This window comes from Onychomys torridus, chromosome X (assembly GCF_903995425.1).
Source record: "Onychomys torridus chromosome X, mOncTor1.1, whole genome shotgun sequence".
NCBI classification, from domain to species: Eukaryota; Metazoa; Chordata; class Mammalia; order Rodentia; family Cricetidae; genus Onychomys; species Onychomys torridus.
The window spans coordinates 130,232,934-130,251,691 of NC_050466.1; the positions used below are offsets into that span (position 1 = coordinate 130,232,934).

The 18,758-nt window shown below is 40.2% G+C and overlaps 2 pseudogenes; one reads left to right on the forward strand and one right to left on the reverse strand.

Moving 5' to 3' along the window:
- Positions 1-1,362: 1,362 nt before the first annotated feature.
- LOC118574810 lies at positions 1,363-3,208 on the reverse strand (annotated as a pseudogene).
- Positions 3,209-3,247: 39 nt separating this feature from the next.
- Positions 3,248-3,939, forward strand: LOC118574811 (annotated as a pseudogene).
- Positions 3,940-18,758: the final 14,819 nt, after the last annotated feature.

Sequence of the window (18,758 nt, forward strand, 5' to 3'; positions counted from 1 at the left end):
AGTTTTAGCTTTTGGGGGATTCTACACACTGACTTCCAGAGTGCTACCAGTTTGCACTCCCACCAACAGTAAATGGGGGTTCCTCTTTCTCCACATCCTCAGCAGCATTTGTTGTAGATGGTTTGGTTAACCTTACCCATTCTGACTGGGGTGAGATGAAATGTCAAAGTTGTTTTAATTCGTATTTCCCTAATTGCTAAGGACAATGCACATGTGTTGAGGTATTCAGCTATTTTTATTTCTTCTGTTGAAACTCTCTATCTTCATCCCCAGCCCACTTTTTAATTGGGTTGTTTGTTTCCTTAACTCTTTGTTCTTTGAGTTCCTCCTATATTCTAGATATTGATCCTCTGTCAGATGTGTATCTGGCAAAGATTCTCTGTTATTCTGTGGGCTTCCTGTTCACTTTATTGTTTCCTTAGCTGAACAGAAGCTTTTTAGTTTTATAAGGTCCCTGTTGTTAGCTGCTGACCTTGATCCCCAAGCACATGCAGTCCTGTTCAGAAAGTCCTTTGTAGAGCACTACATATGTTTACTTCTAACAATTTCGATGTTTCAGGTTTCAAATTGAAGTTGTTAGTGAACTTGGATCTAATTTTTGTGCAGGGTGATAGATATGAGTCTACTTCCACTCATCTTCATGTGGTCAGACTGTTTTCTTTCAAGCACCACTTGTTGAAGATGCTGTCCTTTCTCCAGGGTGGTTTTTTCCCTCTTTATCAAATATCAGATGGCTGTAGTTATCAATACTCAAGTTTGGCTCTTCTATTTGGTTCCATTAGCAAACACATCTGTCTTCATGGCAGTACCATATTGTTTTTGTTACTATACATCTCTAATATATCTTGACTTCCGGAAGAGCAGTTGTTCTTTTTGTTCAGGATTGCTTTGGTTATCCAGGGTCTTTCCTGGTTCCATATGAATTTTAGAATTTTTTGTCTATTTATGTGAAGAATGTTGTGGGGATTTTGACTGGGAGTTCACTGAATCTGTAAATTGCTTTTGGTAGGATTGCTGTTTTTGCAATGTTAATTTTACCAATCCATAAACACAGTGAATCTTTCCACTTCTTAGTGTCTTTCTCAATCTCGTTCTTCGGACGTTTGAAGTTTTGTTATAGAGATCTTTCACATACTTGGCTAGGTTTATCCCAAGGTATTTTATTTCTTTGATGCTGTTGTAAATGGGGGTGTGTTCATGATCTTATTCTCGGTGTATTTGTTTTTGATATATAGAAAGGCTACTATTGGTTTTTGTAAGTTGATATTATACCCTGCCACTTTGCTAAAATTGTTGGTGGTCTCTAGAAGTTTTCTGGTGGAATTTGGGGATCTCTTATGTACAATGTCATCATCTGAAAATTCAGATGCTTTTTAAAGTGACTTGGAATGACAGAAGCTGTTGTATACCCACTAGCAACCAGATGGTGGCCTTGAGGGATGCTTGTGGGCAGTGGTTCTTGTCCAGGCTGTGGATGTACCGCTTGGTTGGTTCCTGCACTGCCTCCTCTAAGAAACTCATCTGGATCAGAGCCATCTAGTGGTCCATCTGGTGGAGGTGATGGGTCAGAGAGTTCAGGATGTAGTGGATGAGGTAGAGAGCAAGGATCAGGGACTGTGATCATTGAAAGATTTTTAAGCCCTTGCTCATGTCCCTGTTGCTTGAGAAGAGGTTCTTGAGGACTTCCTTCTGACACTCAGGGAGGGATGTTGGAGAGGTACAGAAGAGAGCAGAGAGAAGTGCTTTTAGTATTTGGAGGCCAGCTTCTTCAAGCAGTGCAGTGGTGAGCATCAGAATCCTTGATGAAGCTCTGGTCTTCCTGGCCTTCATGAGGCAGCAACATAATTTGGCGCATTGATGTTGCAATGCACACTGGCTTCCCATTCAGCTTGTGCTTCTTCAAGATGGCTCATGGCCAGCTGGGCCCGGCTGCTGTCTTCCCTCTGCACCAGCATGTTCTCCTCCTTGTTGAGCAAGGTCTTCACCTGCTTCACGTAACCATAGATACCAAAGAGAATAAAGAGGTTTGGGTGTGTGACTCTCAGTGTTCAGACTGTTGACCAGCAAGACTGAACCCCTGGCACCTGTCAGACTTGAAATAGCAATGCAGCCTGCTACATAGCTGCAACTACTGCCAACAGCATACCTGGTGGGGGTTGAAGGGGAAGTAATCAGTAGACATTAGGGTAAAAAAGCCGTGGCCTGGTTCACAAGGCTTGTCTGTCTCCCCGCTCCCCAAGACAGGCCTTGGAGAGTGTAGTGGTGCCTCTTGTACTTAATGTTGCAGATGGTGTCTTAGTTATGATTCTGATGTTGTGATAAAACAGCATGACCAAAGGCAATGCAGAGAGGGAAGGCTTAGACATCTCTGTCACTAAGGGAAGTCAGGGCAGGATCACAGAGACAGAAACTGAAGCAAAGGCTATGGGGAAAGGCTGCTTACTGGCCTGTTTTCATGGCTTCCTCAGCCTGCTTTCTTATAGAGCACAGGACCACCTGCACACAAGTGGTACCGCCTTACAGTGGGTTGGGTCCTTCCATATCAGCCATTAATCAAGACAATACCCCCACACACATATTTACCTACAGGCCAAACTTAGGGAGGTAGTTTCTCAACTAAGAGTCCCTCTTCCCAGATATATATCTAGGTGTGTTGTCAAGCTAACAACCAGCACAATGAGCTTGGAAAAGTTGATGTGTGGTATGAAGCAGGCATTGTAGATGTTCTGGCTGTCCAGAGACACTTAACATGCTGGATGCTCATGTGGAGGGCAGAGTCCAGCAGCATCTGGAACTGGTTGTTCTTAGCGAAGATGATGATCTTGTGGACAATGCCAAACTTGAAGATCTGGTGCAGAGCATCCGGGGTCACTGGCTAGCATAGATTTTCCCATGATGATTCTGAGTATGAGGCTCTGGTCAGCCACCACCATCTTGGTGTCCGTGGCCTAGTAGAGGTCATGAAGGCCAAGTTTCCCAAATATACCAAGTTCACCACCTGCAGGGCCACCTGGGCATGTACATTGTTTGGGGAACTATTGTTCTTGAGCACCTTGTAGTTGAAGAACTAGACGGAGTTGGCTACAGCACACCACCAATGTGTAGTTGATCATGGTGTTGGCAGTTTCCTGCGTGGTCATCTCAGTGAACAGTTCTTCCCCTTCAGTATGAGAAGGCTGGTGAACTTCCCAAAGAGCAGTGTTGGGTGTGGTGGTGCATAGCTACAATCCCCCCCCCGCTCTGCCCCATGTGGGAGGCAGAGGCAGGTAGATTAGGATTTCAAAGTCATCCTCAACTACAACTTCTCTCAAAAAACAACCCACACAAGAAACAATTCAATATTTAGACCAGGATAAGATAGTTTCTGTCCTGGCTTGGATAGGATGAGGTCTGGTGCCTGTAGTGCAGGCTATGGGGGCTATGAAGAATACAATGGCCTCAGTGATGCTATGGCTTCACCACTGACCTGTTTGGAAGAGACCTCAGCTACTATCTCTCAGGAATGTATGACCACAGATACGGAGACAGTGAGTTCACAGTGCAGAGCACCACCAGCCACTACGTCCACGTGAGAGGGCTGCCCTACAAAGCAACGGAGAATAACATTTACAACTTCTTCTCTCCACTCAACCCCATGAGAGTTCATATTGAGATCAGTCCTTATGGCAGAATGACGGGAGAAGCTGATGTTGAGTTTGCCACCCATGAAGAAGCAGTGGCAGCTATGTCGAAGGACAGGGCCAACATGCAGCACAGATATATAGAACTCTTCCTGAATTCAACAACAGGGGCTAGCAATGGGGCTTATAGCAGCCAGGTGATGCAGGGCATGGAAGTGTCAGCTGCCCAGGCGACTTACAGAGGCCTGGAGAGCCAGTCAGTGAGTGGCTGTTATGGGCCGGCTACAGCGGTCAGAACAGCATGGGTGGATATGACTAGTATTGTAGGCATTTGAGTTATTTCAATCAAAATTTCACAGGCAGCCAATAAGCAGTCAAGAGAAGTTTATAACTCTAGAGGAAGCTGGGGGACCCACATTGTACCATGAGTTCATGAAATCTGGATTAAAAAATTACCTCACCAGGCGGTGGTGGCGCACTCCTTTAATCCCAGTACTCGGGAGTCAGAGGCAGACAGATCTCTGTGAGTTCGAGGCCAGCCTGGTCTCCAAAGTGAGTTCCAGGAAAGGCGCAAAGCCACACAGAGAAACCCTGTCTTGAAAAACAAAAAACAAAAACAAACAAAAAAAAATTACCTCTTCAGTGTTTCTCATACAAACTTTTCTTCTAGCATGTAATATTGAGTAAACTAAAACTATTTTCTTTTGCTTTTCCCAATTAACATTTTTGGTAGTATACTTAAGGAGTGATGGTATCTGAGTTGAGTAGTTCTAAGTAGTTGAGGTATCTTTTTTTTTTTAAAAGATTTATTTATTTATTATGCATACAGTGTTCTGCCTGCCTGTGTGCCTGCAGGCCAGAAGAGGGCACCAGATCTGGTTGTGAGCCACCATGTGGGTGCTGGGAATTGAACTCAGGACCTCTGGAAAGGCAACCTGTGCTCTTAACCTCTGAGCCATCTCTCCAGCCCGATTGAGTGGGTCTTAAACTTGATCTTGAACACACTGGGGATATGTACTTTTCTGGAGAACTCAAAGGTGCTAAATCCCTGATGCAAAGAGAAGCATTTCTCATGTTCATTCTAGTTTATTTTTCATTTAAATCTTTAGGTTTAGTTTAAGCTTTTGAAAAGTTAGTTTTGAGAATTGAGACACAATACTAATACTGTAGGAATTGGTGAGGCCTTGACTTAAAGCTTTCTTTGTACTGTGATTTTTTGGGGGGTGTATTTTGCTAAGTGAAACTTGTTAAATTTTTTGTTAACTAATTTTTTTCTTAAAATAAAGACTTTTTCACAAAAAAGACAGTTTCTGTCCTAAGGTTGCACCATATGTAATTTTTCAATATTTGAGGTAAGTTTCATGGATGGCCAGGTAGTGGTGGCACATGCTTGTAATCCCAGCACTCAGGAGGCAGAGGCACGTGGATTTCTGTGAGTTCGAGGCCAGCCTGGTCTACAGAGCTAGTCCAGGACAGGCTCCAAAGCTACAGAGAAACCCTGACTAAAAAAAAAAAAAAGTTTCATGGATGTCCCTAAATTATTTGAGTTTTCATTCCATCATGAGAGATCCACTATTGTTTAAAAGCTATTAGCTGAGCAAAATCCAGCTTCAGAGACAAAGCTGACCCAAAAATTCCCAATAACCAGGTGTGATTGAATTCTTATGATCATCTATGACTCACAATTATCAAAAAAGCACCTAAAAAGTATCTTTTTAGGAAACAATTCTGAACATTAATTTTGTTTGGGCTTATTTAACAGTATTTTGTTAATAGTATCTTTTTAACATATTTACATAAAATAAAATTGTTTTGCCTTAAATTAAATAATTGTAACAGCTGCCCTTATTTTTTTCATAGCTTGTTTCTCAAGGAAATGAGAAGAGTGTTAGGTTCAGTCAAGTTTTGAATAAAGATGACTAGAGAGATAAAAGTAACAATGTCAGGAGTTCCAGGCCAAGCAGAGCTACATAGGAAGTTTGAGGCCAACCTGGACTACATGAGACCCTGTCTGAAAAAGACCAAGAAAGATGTCTAAAGCTCCTGTCATTGATGCTAGTGGTTTCTCAGGATGGGGATGTTGTTATTGTTTTTCTATAGCTCAGGCCTTGTTACGTTTAGCTTGAGATGGGAAGCAGCATGAAGTATCTTCATGTGGTTATGTCATTTACATGATAGATGGCTTGCTGTATAATATATTCTAGACATAAGGAAGAAGATACAAGTACACGTGAATTCAACTTCCAATTATTCAACAGGGATTCTTCATGCCTGCAATCTCCTAAGTTGTCTTGAAGGAACTGTATTTTCTGTTCCTCAGAGTGTCAGTGCAATATTATCATATTTTACTCACTCATCCATAGACTTTTTCTAACAGATATGTAGTTTTTCTGTATGCTAATTGCATTTGGTAAAAGTGTGTCTTTGACCCTGCACACCAGCTTGACTTTCCTCTAGTTTGTAGGTTAGTTATTTGGAATATGAATTTTCCATAGAATATGTCATTCTTCTATAAAATAATATGATTTGTCTTTTGGTGGGACAATAAGAATTTCAAGTACAAATTCGCCAATGTAAACCGAATTATACAGCAGGAGTTCCAGACTTGTGTTTTACCCGTAGGAGCAAAGGATGATTCTCACAGTGATTATCAGGGGTGAATCCCCCTGTGTTTCTGCCAAGGAGAACAGAAGAGAAGACATTTTGGAATGTGCCAGAGCATTCTGTTCTTAACGGTGATTTCCAGAAAGTCAAACTGTTTTACCAGAGCCCAAGCTATTCATGTTTCACGAGGGTCCAGCAACCTGAAGGAAGGACAATGCCAAACTCCTGTTCCCTTTGTGAGGAAGGAAATGTCAATCTTCAAAGTTTAAAGACAGGCTCACAAAAAGCCTGAAATCTAATCATAGGAATTGACTACGTGTATCCTCCCTGCTCCACACTTGACCACCACAACCCTGAAGGACTGTTTACAGAAGTTATATCCAGTTTTACAAGGCACACAGAAACAAAAAGAGCAGCACACATTGAAGAGACAGGAAACTTAAGAAACAGACTCAAATATGGCAAGGATGTTGGTATTGTTAAACCAGAAATTTAAGACATTTATAACTAATAATTTTTGACAGTCAGTTGTGCATACCAACTTTGATGGGAACAAAGGATGCCCAGAAACCTGATTAGATGTTATTCTAGAAAGATGCTTTTGGAAGTGAAGGATATTTTCATGATCTTGATTGTGATGATGTATTTTTATGAATATATACAAATGTTAAAACCACAAATGGTACACTTGAAAGATGTGTAGTTATTTGTAACCGAATTACATTTCAGTAAGCAGCATAATTGTTCTAGTAGAAGCAAGTTTCTCATAATCAAAGGAGGGATTCACTGTGTATATATTGCAATAGAAGATTGGTTCAGAATTGGAGTTACTGGTGTAACCCAGTGGAGAAAATGACAGAAACAGAGATGAAGATGTGAACACAGAGACACATGCACGTGGATTCTCTTTATTCCCTGAAGAGAGCTTGAAGCAATGGCACCCCACAACATACCTAGTACTAGGTATGTTGTGGGGTTTTGTATTTTGCTTTGTTTTTGAGACGGGGTCTCAATTAGTTCAGGCTGGCCTGGAATTTGCTATTGGTCATGACTAGCCTTGAACTCCTGATCTTCCTGCCTCCGCCTCCCAACTGCTCGGCTAACAAGAAAGTGCCACCATACCTGGAGTACTAGTGCCAATAAACACCATTTTATGGTAGACAAAATGGGAGTTGCAGGAAGTACTCAGAGAATAATGGAAGCATGTGAAAGGACCACATTAACTAACTTGAAGCGTTTACCAGGTCTGGAAAATCAAAGCATCAAAATATATGGTGATAGAATCCAATCATATCATATTTAAGAAAACAATAAACCACAAATCAGTATACATAAACACAAGTGTTTTATGAAACCATAGTTTCAAATTATCCTCCAAGAAAATGCTTCCATTTATTTATTTTGTGTCGGGGGAGGGTAGTGGGTATGCACATGCCATGGCACAAGTGTTGAGATCAGGGGACATTGTGCAATTTGGTCCTCTCCTTCTAGCATATGGGTCCTGGGGATCAAACTCAAGGCTTTGAGGCAAATACTTTTCCTCACTGAGCCATCTCACCTACCCCCAAACTCTTTTTTTGCTTTTTTTTTTAAAGATTTATTTATTATGTATACAGTGTCTGTCTGTACCACGTATCCCTGCAGGACAGAAGAGGGCACCAGATCTCATTACAGATGGTTGTAAGCCACCATGTGGTTGCTGGGAATTGAACTCAGGACCTTTGGAAGAGCAAGCAGTGCTCTTATCCTCTGAGCCATCTCTCCAGCCCCCTTGTTTTTGTTTTTTGAGACAGTTTCTCTGTCTAGTTCTGGCTGTCCTGGATCTCTCTCTGTAGACCAGGCTGGCCTCGAACTCACAGACCTCGAACTCACAGAGATCCACCTGCCTCCACCTGAGTATTGGGATTAAAGGCATGTGCCACCACCCGGCTGTGCCCCCAAACTCTTAATGATTGCAAACATTACCATAGAAAATCCTGGTATATTCCATATATATGATCTAAGTAACACTAGCAGTAATAGGAAGTATTTAACAGTACACCAGCTGATAAGTGCAATCACAAAAGTACAGCATGCCTATGATACCCCTAGACCTTGATTATGAGCAAACCAAAACTAAGGCATACTTTACAAAACAATTAGCCTATATGTTCAAAAGTGTTGGGACTATAAAAGTCAAGGAAAGACAATGGAATTATTCCCAACTGATGAACACCAGATAAATAAAAAACGAATTGTGTAATACATAATTTTAAATAAGTCCTCTCTATGTGAAGAATATTATCGTGGCAGTGTGTGAAACTTAATGAGTGAGAATTACATTGTGATAACACATTAATGTAATTTATTTTCTTCAGTGGTTTCATTTGGGTTGTATAGAAGACTATCCTAATTGAAGAAAATCTATATTAAAGTATTCATGCAGAGTTGGAGAGATGTCACATGATTTTAGCAGGAATAATTTCAAGACATTTATTTTACATAAAGACTATAGTTACTAAAAATATACTTAAAATTGTTGAGAATAGTGTTCTATGTTCTCAACACAACTAATAAATAATAAATAAATGATAATTCTATTTAGTCATTCTATGATGTGTGCATATTTCAAAATATGTAATATACCATAAACATACAAAATTTTATTTATTCGTTAAAAATTAAAACAAATAAGATATAGAACACTTTGAGTATCACAGAATAGCATTCATTGTCCCTCCAAGACAATGACTGTTCTTCCTTACTTTTTAGTTCTGGGAATGGAACCCAGGGCCTTGTGAATGCTAGACAAATGCTCCATCACTGAGCTCTACCTCCAGACCAGATAAATGCTAATCTCATTTTTAGCATGAGAGTTGATTTACCTGTTTTAGGCTCTCTTGTAAACGAAACTATGCTACAAAATAAAAGTATTCAGAATTATAGAGTAACATGTTGACAATTTAATTGCAAATGTTTTAGGGGGAAAGTGCCCATACTTTGAAATATTCTTTAAGTTTGCAGCAAATGATAAGATTAAATGTCTTAACAAATACATAGAAGCTGTTAAAGAAAACCAAGTTGCAATTTTAAATTAATTTTTAATTTTTAAATTAAAATATCACATCATTTCCTCTTCCCTTTCCTCCCTCCAATCCCTCCCATATTCCCTCCTAGCCTGCTCTCTTTCTTGAATCATCTTGTTTGCAGATGTAGATAAATATCTAAACATATGAATCCAGCCTGCACAATCCAGTCACTGTCACTTGTGTGTATAGAATATCAGGGCTGGTCACTTGGTGTTGGATAACCAATCTGGGGGCTCCTGCTTGGGGAAAACCATCTCTCCCTCTGTCAGCAGTTCTTGGTTGCCTGTAGGTCCTTGTCTAGGGATGGGGCCCCATGAGATTTCCCCTTCCATGTTAGCATGTCTGATAGTGGTGTTTTGTTCAGGTCTTGTTTAGGAAGTCACATTGTTGAAGTATCATGGGTAAAGCTTTCCTGTAATTTCTAGGAGACACAATCTCACAGCAGATTCCCTGGTCCTCCAGCTCTCACACACTTTCTGCCCCTTCTTCTGCCATGATGCAGGAGTTGTGTTCTAGATGTATCGATTGTGTCTGGGTACCACACAATCACTTGTTCTCTGCATTTTAACCAGTTGTGGTTTTCTGAATAATTTCTCTCTGCTGCAAAGAGAAGTTTCCTTGATGAGAGATATGATGGTTTGAATAAGAATGGCCCCCATAGGCTCATATATTTAGATGTGTGGTCATTAGGGAGTGGTGCTACTTGACAGGGATTAGGAGGTGTGGCCTTGTTGGAGTAGGTGTGGCTTTGTTGGAAGAAGTGTGTCTCTAGGGGTGGTGGGCTTTGGAATTTCAAATCCTCCAGCTAAGCCCAATGTCTCTCTTTTCTTGCTGCCTGCCAATCAGGATGTAGACTGTAGAGAGCTGCGTACAGCCATGCCTCAAAGATGGCGCCGGCTTCCACCCTCCGCCTTCCCGACGGTGAGTGCTCTCTGTGATAAACAACTCCATATTTGGCTAAGGCAAAGATTCTGGCTTGCTTACCCGCACCTGGACCTATTGGTAGTGCCCACGTGGTACATCAGGGTTGGCTACCCAGTGATTACTTAAGGCTGTGAGCGGGTTTTCCCAGGGTCAGAAGATTGTTCAAAGTTCCTGAATAAACTGCTGAAAGAAGAGCCTGGTGTTGCGTCTTCCTTGCTGGTCAAGGCGGTCGAGACACACCAAGATTAACCATCATAATATGTAATATGTATAGCACAGAGCAGGAAAAACAGACTTGTACATTGGTCAAGTTTTAGGGAAGCACACATTTTGTAACTCATAAAATAACCACTAAAAACACTACAAAGATGTATAGTCAAGGTCACAACAGATGAATTAAAATAAAACAGTTCATTCTATTTATGAAAGTATCTTTTGTGAATGTGTGTACTGTTTAAATTACCTAAGGAAGAACTAAGAACTTTTAACAAATTCCCAAAGCTGTACACGAATCAATGGTAAATGACGGAACCCTTTTTTTAGTTTTTGTTTGCTTGTTTGTTTGGTTTTTTTTTTTTTTTTTTTTTTTTTAGTTTTTCAAGACAGGGTTTCTCTGTGTAGCTTTGCGCCTTTCCTGGAACTCGCTTTGTAGACCAGGCTGGCCTTGAACTCACAGAGATCCACCTGCCTCTGCCTCCTGAGTGCTGGGAGTAAAGGTGTGCGCCACCACCGGCCGGAGACAGAAGCCTTAATAGATACATGTGCTGAAGCACAACTTCTGATTAAGGATTGCTCCCTGCAAGCTGTATTTTACATGGATGACCTTAGAAAGCAAGGCTTCCAGATGTAAAGAAGACAAGGGGAGTGATACACACTTATATGCCAGCTACTCAGGAAGTCAGAGTGAGTTCCAAGCCAGCCAAACCACACTGTGAGACCCTGTCTCAAGAAAACCTGAAGCTATGACCCACACCACCTGAGAAGATATTTTTGTGACACTTTTTTCCTTTGCTTTAAAACATATGTGTTACTTTAGTCCAGTGGTTCTCAACCTTCCTAATGCTGCTGCCCTTTAATCCAGTTCCTCATGTTGTGGTGACATCCAACTATGAAATTATTTTTGTTGCTACTTCATAACTATAATTTTGCTACAGTTATGAATTGTAATTTAAATATCTTATATGCAGGATGACATCCAAAGCGATTGTGACCCACAGTTTGAGAACCACTGCTTTAGTCCTTTAAATATATTCAAAAGTCCACTTGAGCCCAGGAGTTAGGTGTGTGTGTGTGTGTGTGTGTGTGTGTGTGTGTGTGTGTGTGTGTATGAGAGATTCATCCTATAAGTTTTGTTATTCTAGAGAACCCTGACTACTACAGATGGTAAGACCCTATTACTGGAGACACTGTGGATTTTGGATGCAAGGAATAGAGAAATCAAGCTGAAGCACCTACCCGTGTTAGGAGTGTATACCTGTTATCCTCGTACTGGGGAGGCAGAGACAGGAGGGTCACTGGAGCCCACTGGCCAGCCAGTCCAGTAAATCAGTGAAAGACCCTCTTCCAAAAACTGCAGTGGAGAGCAATCAGAAAGACATCCAGCACAGGCCTCTGGCCTCTATGCTGGCTGGTAGGCAAGTCCTGGGGATCCCCCTGCCTCTCCACCTCAGCACTGATATTACAGGTGTGCTGTGCCCGGCTTTTTATGTGGGTGCTGGTGACTTGAAGTCAGGTCCTCATGCCCATGTGACAAACACTTCCCTGACAAACAGTAGCTAATCACACACAGTAATATACAACAATAGCACCATCTCACAAGCAGAGATTATTCTGGGAACACAAAGATGGTTTAATAGTCTCAAAGTAATCAATGCAATCTACAACATTAGTATTATAAATAAGTCAAACCACATAACCATCATATTAATTGGTGCATAACAGATTAGAATAAATCAAACATTTAATTATGGGAAAAAAAACTCTCAGCCATCCAAAACTAAATGAAAACTTCCTCCTCATCATGTCCCCTCACCTCCTCATGCCCAACACACACCTAGATTTTAGCCCCAGGTAATGAGGAAAGATGTACCACATCAAATAACTTGCACTTGAAAAGTAATCTGAGAGTTGGAAACATTTGAATGTTTGGTGGGTCTTTCAAGATCCCCTTGGGAACTCAGATCCAAGGAAGTCAAAATGAAGAGGTAAAGTTAAGTGGGAAGCGTCACAGTGTTTTGCAAAAGGATCTACCCTCCAGACAAAGTGAAAGAAATCTTTGGCACCTGTTGATGATATAGGGCCCATTAAGCAAAGCAAAATCATAGAAACTCCAGAAACAAGATAAGGAATAAGGGGAAGAAATGAAAATGGAGGATAGTCCAATCCTTCTGATCTTCCTTTGCAGAAGATCTAGTTTCTTTTCTTTTTAGTTTTTATTTTTAGATGGATTTGTTACAGAAAAATAAGGAATACAAGCCCAATCACTCCCCCCCACACCAAGAATGTCGTCACTCTTCTTGATGACATAAACAATAGCGCCTTCCTAAAAGGACAATTTGTCTCCCTTGTCTTTTGTCTAAATTTCTACAACTAGCAGAGGCAGGAAACAAAACAGGATGTGAACAAGAGTCCTATCCCTAGAAAAACAAAACTCAATAATCACTCCAACGCAACAACTTTCTAAACATAGACTAAAATGTATATGTATACATTTCTACTTTATGACCATCCCTATAAAATGAAATCCATTTTCCAGAAGCTGGGTTCTAAATTGAGTATAATGCAAGAAGAAGAAGAAAAAAAAGAAGGAGGAGGAGGAGGAGAAAAACACTACCATCACAGCGTTAAATTTACCTTCCATGAGTTATAGAGAAAGTACATCAGCGTGGAGAAAAACATAAGCTCATTATCATGAAAGATGCCTATTTATGTAAGTGTGAGGCACCATAATGTGTAAGAAAATGTCAGTGTTTAAACATTGTAACTACCCTAGTGTTGTGAGAAGCAAGTGAGAAATGAGGCGGACTAACATGACAGCAGATCCCTGTCTCCTTTCTGGAGTCTACATCTACTCACTGAATGGTGATTCAATTCCTACAAGTTAGATAATAAATAAATACTAGAGAATTAAATAAATAAGACAAAATTAAATAAATAAATAAATCGAGAAATAAATACATAAAAGAGAATCTGCTCATTTTCACAAAGCCCAGAGGTTCCTCCGAGGAACACGAATTTTAGATGCAAGGGTATTGAAAATCACAGAAGCTCACCCAGACCGGGCTATTTAGTCTGGGATCCCAGCTCTCAGGATGGTGCTGCCCACATTTAAGTTGGGTCTTTCCCCCTCAGTAAACACAGTCTAGAAATTTTCCCCAGACACGCCCTTAGGGTGATTCTAGAGCTTGTCAAGTGGACGATCAAAACCTACCTGGCAAATTAACCATACTATTCCCCCACTTCACAACAATCCTGGGGTTAGTCTCTGAACAAAGTGAAGCTGAGAGACTTCAGACAGAGGAGAAACAACATAAGAGAGTCCAGAGATTTTTCAGTTGGTAAGATAAAAGACACCAACAAACGTGTACTGGTGTACGTGTACAGGAGGCAGAGGCAGGAGGATCTCTGTCAGTTCGAGGCTAGCTTGGTCTACAGAATGCGTTCCAAAATAGCCAGGGATACATACAGAAACCTTGTCTTGAAAACAAACGAACAAACAAAAATCATCAAACAAAAGACTTCCAGTTACAAAGATCTGAGTGTTCTCTTGCTGCCAAAGCTATCGTGCCAACATCACATTGCCCAGGGGTCAAAAAGATATTTGACAATTCCTTGTCACCCACGTGGAACTTTCAGTCAACTTTTCAACACATCTTCCTCCAGAAATGACATGTTAAGGTTCTCCTAAAATGAGAGACAAATGCAGACAAATGAAGGCAAGAGGAGACAGAATAAATTCAGAAAGTGGCAGCAGAAAATTCTCCTAATCTTTAGTATTACATAGAGGAAAGACACTGTGCCTCCAAAGCTAGATCCAGTTGAATCCGTAAATAATAAGCAAGCCAGAGAAGCATAGAAGTAGTGTTATCAAAACAGAAGAAAACGTTTCAGAAACCAGGAAAACTACTTTCTAAGGCTTATTTACTTATATTCTTTACGTGGAGGGGTGTTTCCCTGCATGTATGCTTTGGCATCATGTGCATGTCTGGTGCCCACAGAGGAAAAAAGAGGGCATCCAGTTCCCTGGAACTGGTGTTATGAGTGGTCATGAGTCCCTATGTGGGTACTAGAACCTGAACCCATGTCCTCTGCAAAGTAGCAAGTGCCCTTAACCTCTGAGCCATCTCTCCAGCTCAAATGTATAAAACTCTTAAATGGAAAATAATAAGGGAAATGTAAGGAGATAAAATTGTGTACATCAGTTAACTAACAAACATCCAGAAAAAGAGACCCAAGAAACTAGAGCAAAGGAAAATCTCCCCAAAAAATTTTTAATTAAATATATATACATATACATATACATACATATATATAATTTTTCAGTCTGGAAGAGATGGCTCTCCAGATTGGCACATCATATCAAAAAATTCATGGTTTTGCCAGGCGGTGGTGGTGTACGCCTTTAATCCCAGCACTCAGGAGGCAGAGGCAGGTGGATCTCTGTGAGTTCAAGGCCAGCCTGGTCTACAAAGCGAATTCCAGGAAAGGCACAAATCTACACAGAGAAACCCTGTCTCGGAAAAAAAAAAAAAATTCATGGTTTTGATTCAAGTAAGATATGGTGATATGCACCTATAATCCCCGGTACTTGAGAGGGTGCGGCAGGAGATTTACAGATTTAGAACTAGCCTGGACAGCATAACAAGACTCATTTCAAATAAACAGTTTGCGGTTCAAAGAATACTAACAAGAAATTGAAAAGACAGTACACCCAATGAGAAAAATATTTGTAAATCCTATATAAGAAATGTATGCAGAGTTGGGGATTTGCTCAGTGGTAGAGCGCTTGCCTAGCAAACGCAAGGCCCTGGGTTCAGTCAGCTCTGGAAAAAAAGAAAAAAAAAAGAAATGTATGTAAAGAATATATAAAGCACACTAAGGAATATACAGGAAGATATGCAAAAGGCCTCCAGGCATGTGAAAAGGCACTCAACATCATAAAACATCAAGAAAAGAAATAAAACTCACAAAGAGATAGTAATTCTCCTTCACTAGGATGGCTATACTACAAAGAATGGCCAGTGACTGATACTGGTGAGAAGGTACAGAAATTGCAATTGTAAAACAGGCCAGCCACTTTGAAAAATGTTGGCAGTTGCCTGAAAACTTAGACAGCTGCATGACCAAGAAATTCTAATCCTACATAGATAACAAAGGAACAAGTAGTAAAACAAATACATAAATACCTCTAATGGCAAAACTGTGGACAGAATCATACAATGGAACACTGTTCGGCCATTAAAGAAAATGGGGTACTGAAAATGGTTGTCAGGTATTCATCCGGCTTTTTTTTGACCAGGCATTCACAATGAGATTAAATCACTGCAGCTCTTTAATTTATGCCCATTGACATTTGGGGCCTTCTCTGTCTGTCTCTCAGATATACTCTGGAGAACGCCCCCCCCCCCAAATGCCCATGGGCATAAATTAAATGGGTGACTACTCGTGTCAAAGCATGCGCCTGGTGTCTTCATGTCCCTACTTTGATGGCTGTATTAATTTCCATTCCTACAAGCAGTCTACCGGTCTTCAGTTCTCTCCCGTGCGTTTGTATGGTGATGGGGCTATTTATAACAGCCATTCTAACCGTGGTTACAAGGAGAATGCTTTGTGCGTTTGATTTGTGTTTCCATGATAGCTAATGATATTAAGGAATTTTTCATACACTTGTCAGTTGCTCATTCATATTTCTTCATTTGAGAAGTTACTGTTGAGACTATTTGCCAATCTTTGCATTAAATTGCTTGGGGTTTTTGTTGTTGTTGTTGTTGTTCATTTCTTTGAGGATATAAATACAGACAGATAAATAAATACCTTTTAATCTCTTCTGTTCTATAGATTGTCTGCTCCCTCTCTTGTTCCTTTGCTGTGCAGAAATGTTTTGGCCTGATGCAATCTTATTTATTGAGTTTTGCTTCTACTATCTAGGAAAATATCTAGATAGTCCTGTCTAGGAAAAACGTTGCCTGTATCTATATCTTGAAGTATTTTTGTTTAGGCTTTCTTCTAATAGTTTCAGAATTTCAGGTCTTATATTAAAGCCTGGAATACGTCATGAGGCTAGTTTATCTAGAGAATTAAAACTCAATGTGCCTGTTGTATGCATGGTGGTTTCCAGTTTTACCGGCCCCATTTCTGAAAGAGGATGTCCTTCTGCAATGTCTGTTTTTACCAAAGTTCATCCAGAATCACCTGGTTGTAAACTTGTTCATTTTTTCCTGTTCTTTATTCTGTTCCTTTGCTTTGTTTCTGTCCCATGCCAAGATTGTGCTACTTTGGTACTAAAACTTAGTAGTAGATCTTGAATAAGGTATTTTGACACCCACAGTCAGTCTGTGTGTCTGTCCGTGTTGTTCATTTCACAACAAATTCTTTTATTTATTTATTTATTTTACTTTTTACTTTTTGAGACAGAATTTCTCTGTGCAATTCTGGCTGTCCTGGAACTCTCTCTCTAGAACAGGCTGGACTTGAACTCAGAGATCCATCTACTTTCTGCCTCCAGGGTGCTGAGATTAAAGGTGTGTGCCCCCACACCTGGCTCAAAGTGACTTTACAACTTTATATCTACACTAGCAAACTAGTGTGGTAATAGCCTTGAAAACAGTCAGAACTATAGAACAGTATAGACCACCCAGAAGCAAACCTACACATTTCTAGCTAACTGAGTTTTACAAATGTGTGTCAATAACACACCATCAGAGAAGCATATTTTCAAATGGGAAACTGAATATCCACAGACAAAGGAGTAAAATTAGGCATTGTCGCTCACCATGCCTGAAAATCAACTCAGAATGGAAGTCCTAAACCCTTCAAACAACTACAAGAAAACACAGAGGAAATGCTATACGTTATTGATCTGGTCAAGGATGTTTTTGAAAGAAACCTCCAAAAGTACAATCAATAAACGCACAAACAGATGAAGTGGAGTATTGCAAACTAAAATTTTCCTGGAGAGTAAAGGACCTTCCTCAACATTAAAGGCACAGTCAATAGAACATGAAAAAATATTTTCAAACCATACATGGGACAAATGACTCATGTAAGGATTGATACCTAATTCGAGAATAGGTGAAAGGCATGATCAAACATTTCTGAAACGAAGACATACAAATGGCCAAGCATATAAGAAAATGCTCAGTGCTAACCACCAGAGAAATATAAGTCAAAACCATAGTGTAATACCATCACATCTCAGCTGCAATGGCTGTTATCAGAAGGGCAAAAAGAGTTTCTTTATGCCCACTTCTTCCCAGTGCTGGGATTTTGTTTGGTTTAAACCCGGGCAGGTCTTGGGCACACATGCTGTCACAGTCTCTGTGAGCTCATCTATGTACCAGTCTTACGTCTGTAGAGTTTCCTTGGAATCATCCACCACCTCTGACTCGTACGGTCTTTCTGCCTTCCTCTTCCACTCCGTGATTTTCCTGTGCTTTTTTGTTTTGGGTAAATTTTTTTTTGTCTTATTGGCTTTTTGTTTGTTTGCATTTTGGGGTTTTTTTTTGTTTTTTTTTGTTTTTGCTGCTGTTTAGGGAGTCTTTTTTTTTTTTTTAGATAGACAGAGAAAGGGAAAACTTGATGAAGTTGGCTGGGTAGGAAGACCTGGGAGGAGTTCAGGGGGTGGAGAGTCTATGATCAAAATATATATTGTATGAAAAATAATATAATAATAATAATAATAATAATAATAATAAACAAAAATTAGTAATTGCTAGAAAGGATATGGTGAAAGAGGAATGCTTTCACATTTTTGATGTGAACATAAATTAGCATAGTCCTGTGGAGATGAGTATGGCAGTTCATGAAAAATTAAAAATACAATTAATATATAATACAACAATCCTACCAGTCTATTGTCACACTGTTCATAATAACCAAAATATACAATTAGTCTAAATTTTCATAAACAGATGAATGCATAAAGAAAATATGCTGTATATACATAACAGAGTACTATTTGCCCATAAAAATAATGAAATGCCACCATTTGCAATCACACAAATAAGAAGAGGACATCAGGCTAAGGGAAATAAAACAGGCACTGAGGAAATACCACATTCACATCAGAGAACACCTTAAAGACTGGTTTTCTAGAACAGTGGTTAACAGGTTGAAGTAGGTGGTAAAGGAGCAGGTACAATGCCACAGCTGGATAGAATAAGTTCTGGAACCGTGTACTGTGGCTCACGTCTTTAGTCCCAGCACTCAGGAGGCAGAGGCAGGTGGATCTCTGTGAGTTTGAGGTCAGCCTGGGCTACAGAGTGAGTTCCAGGAAAGGCGCAAAGCTACACAGAGAAACCCTGTCTCAAAAACCAAATAATAT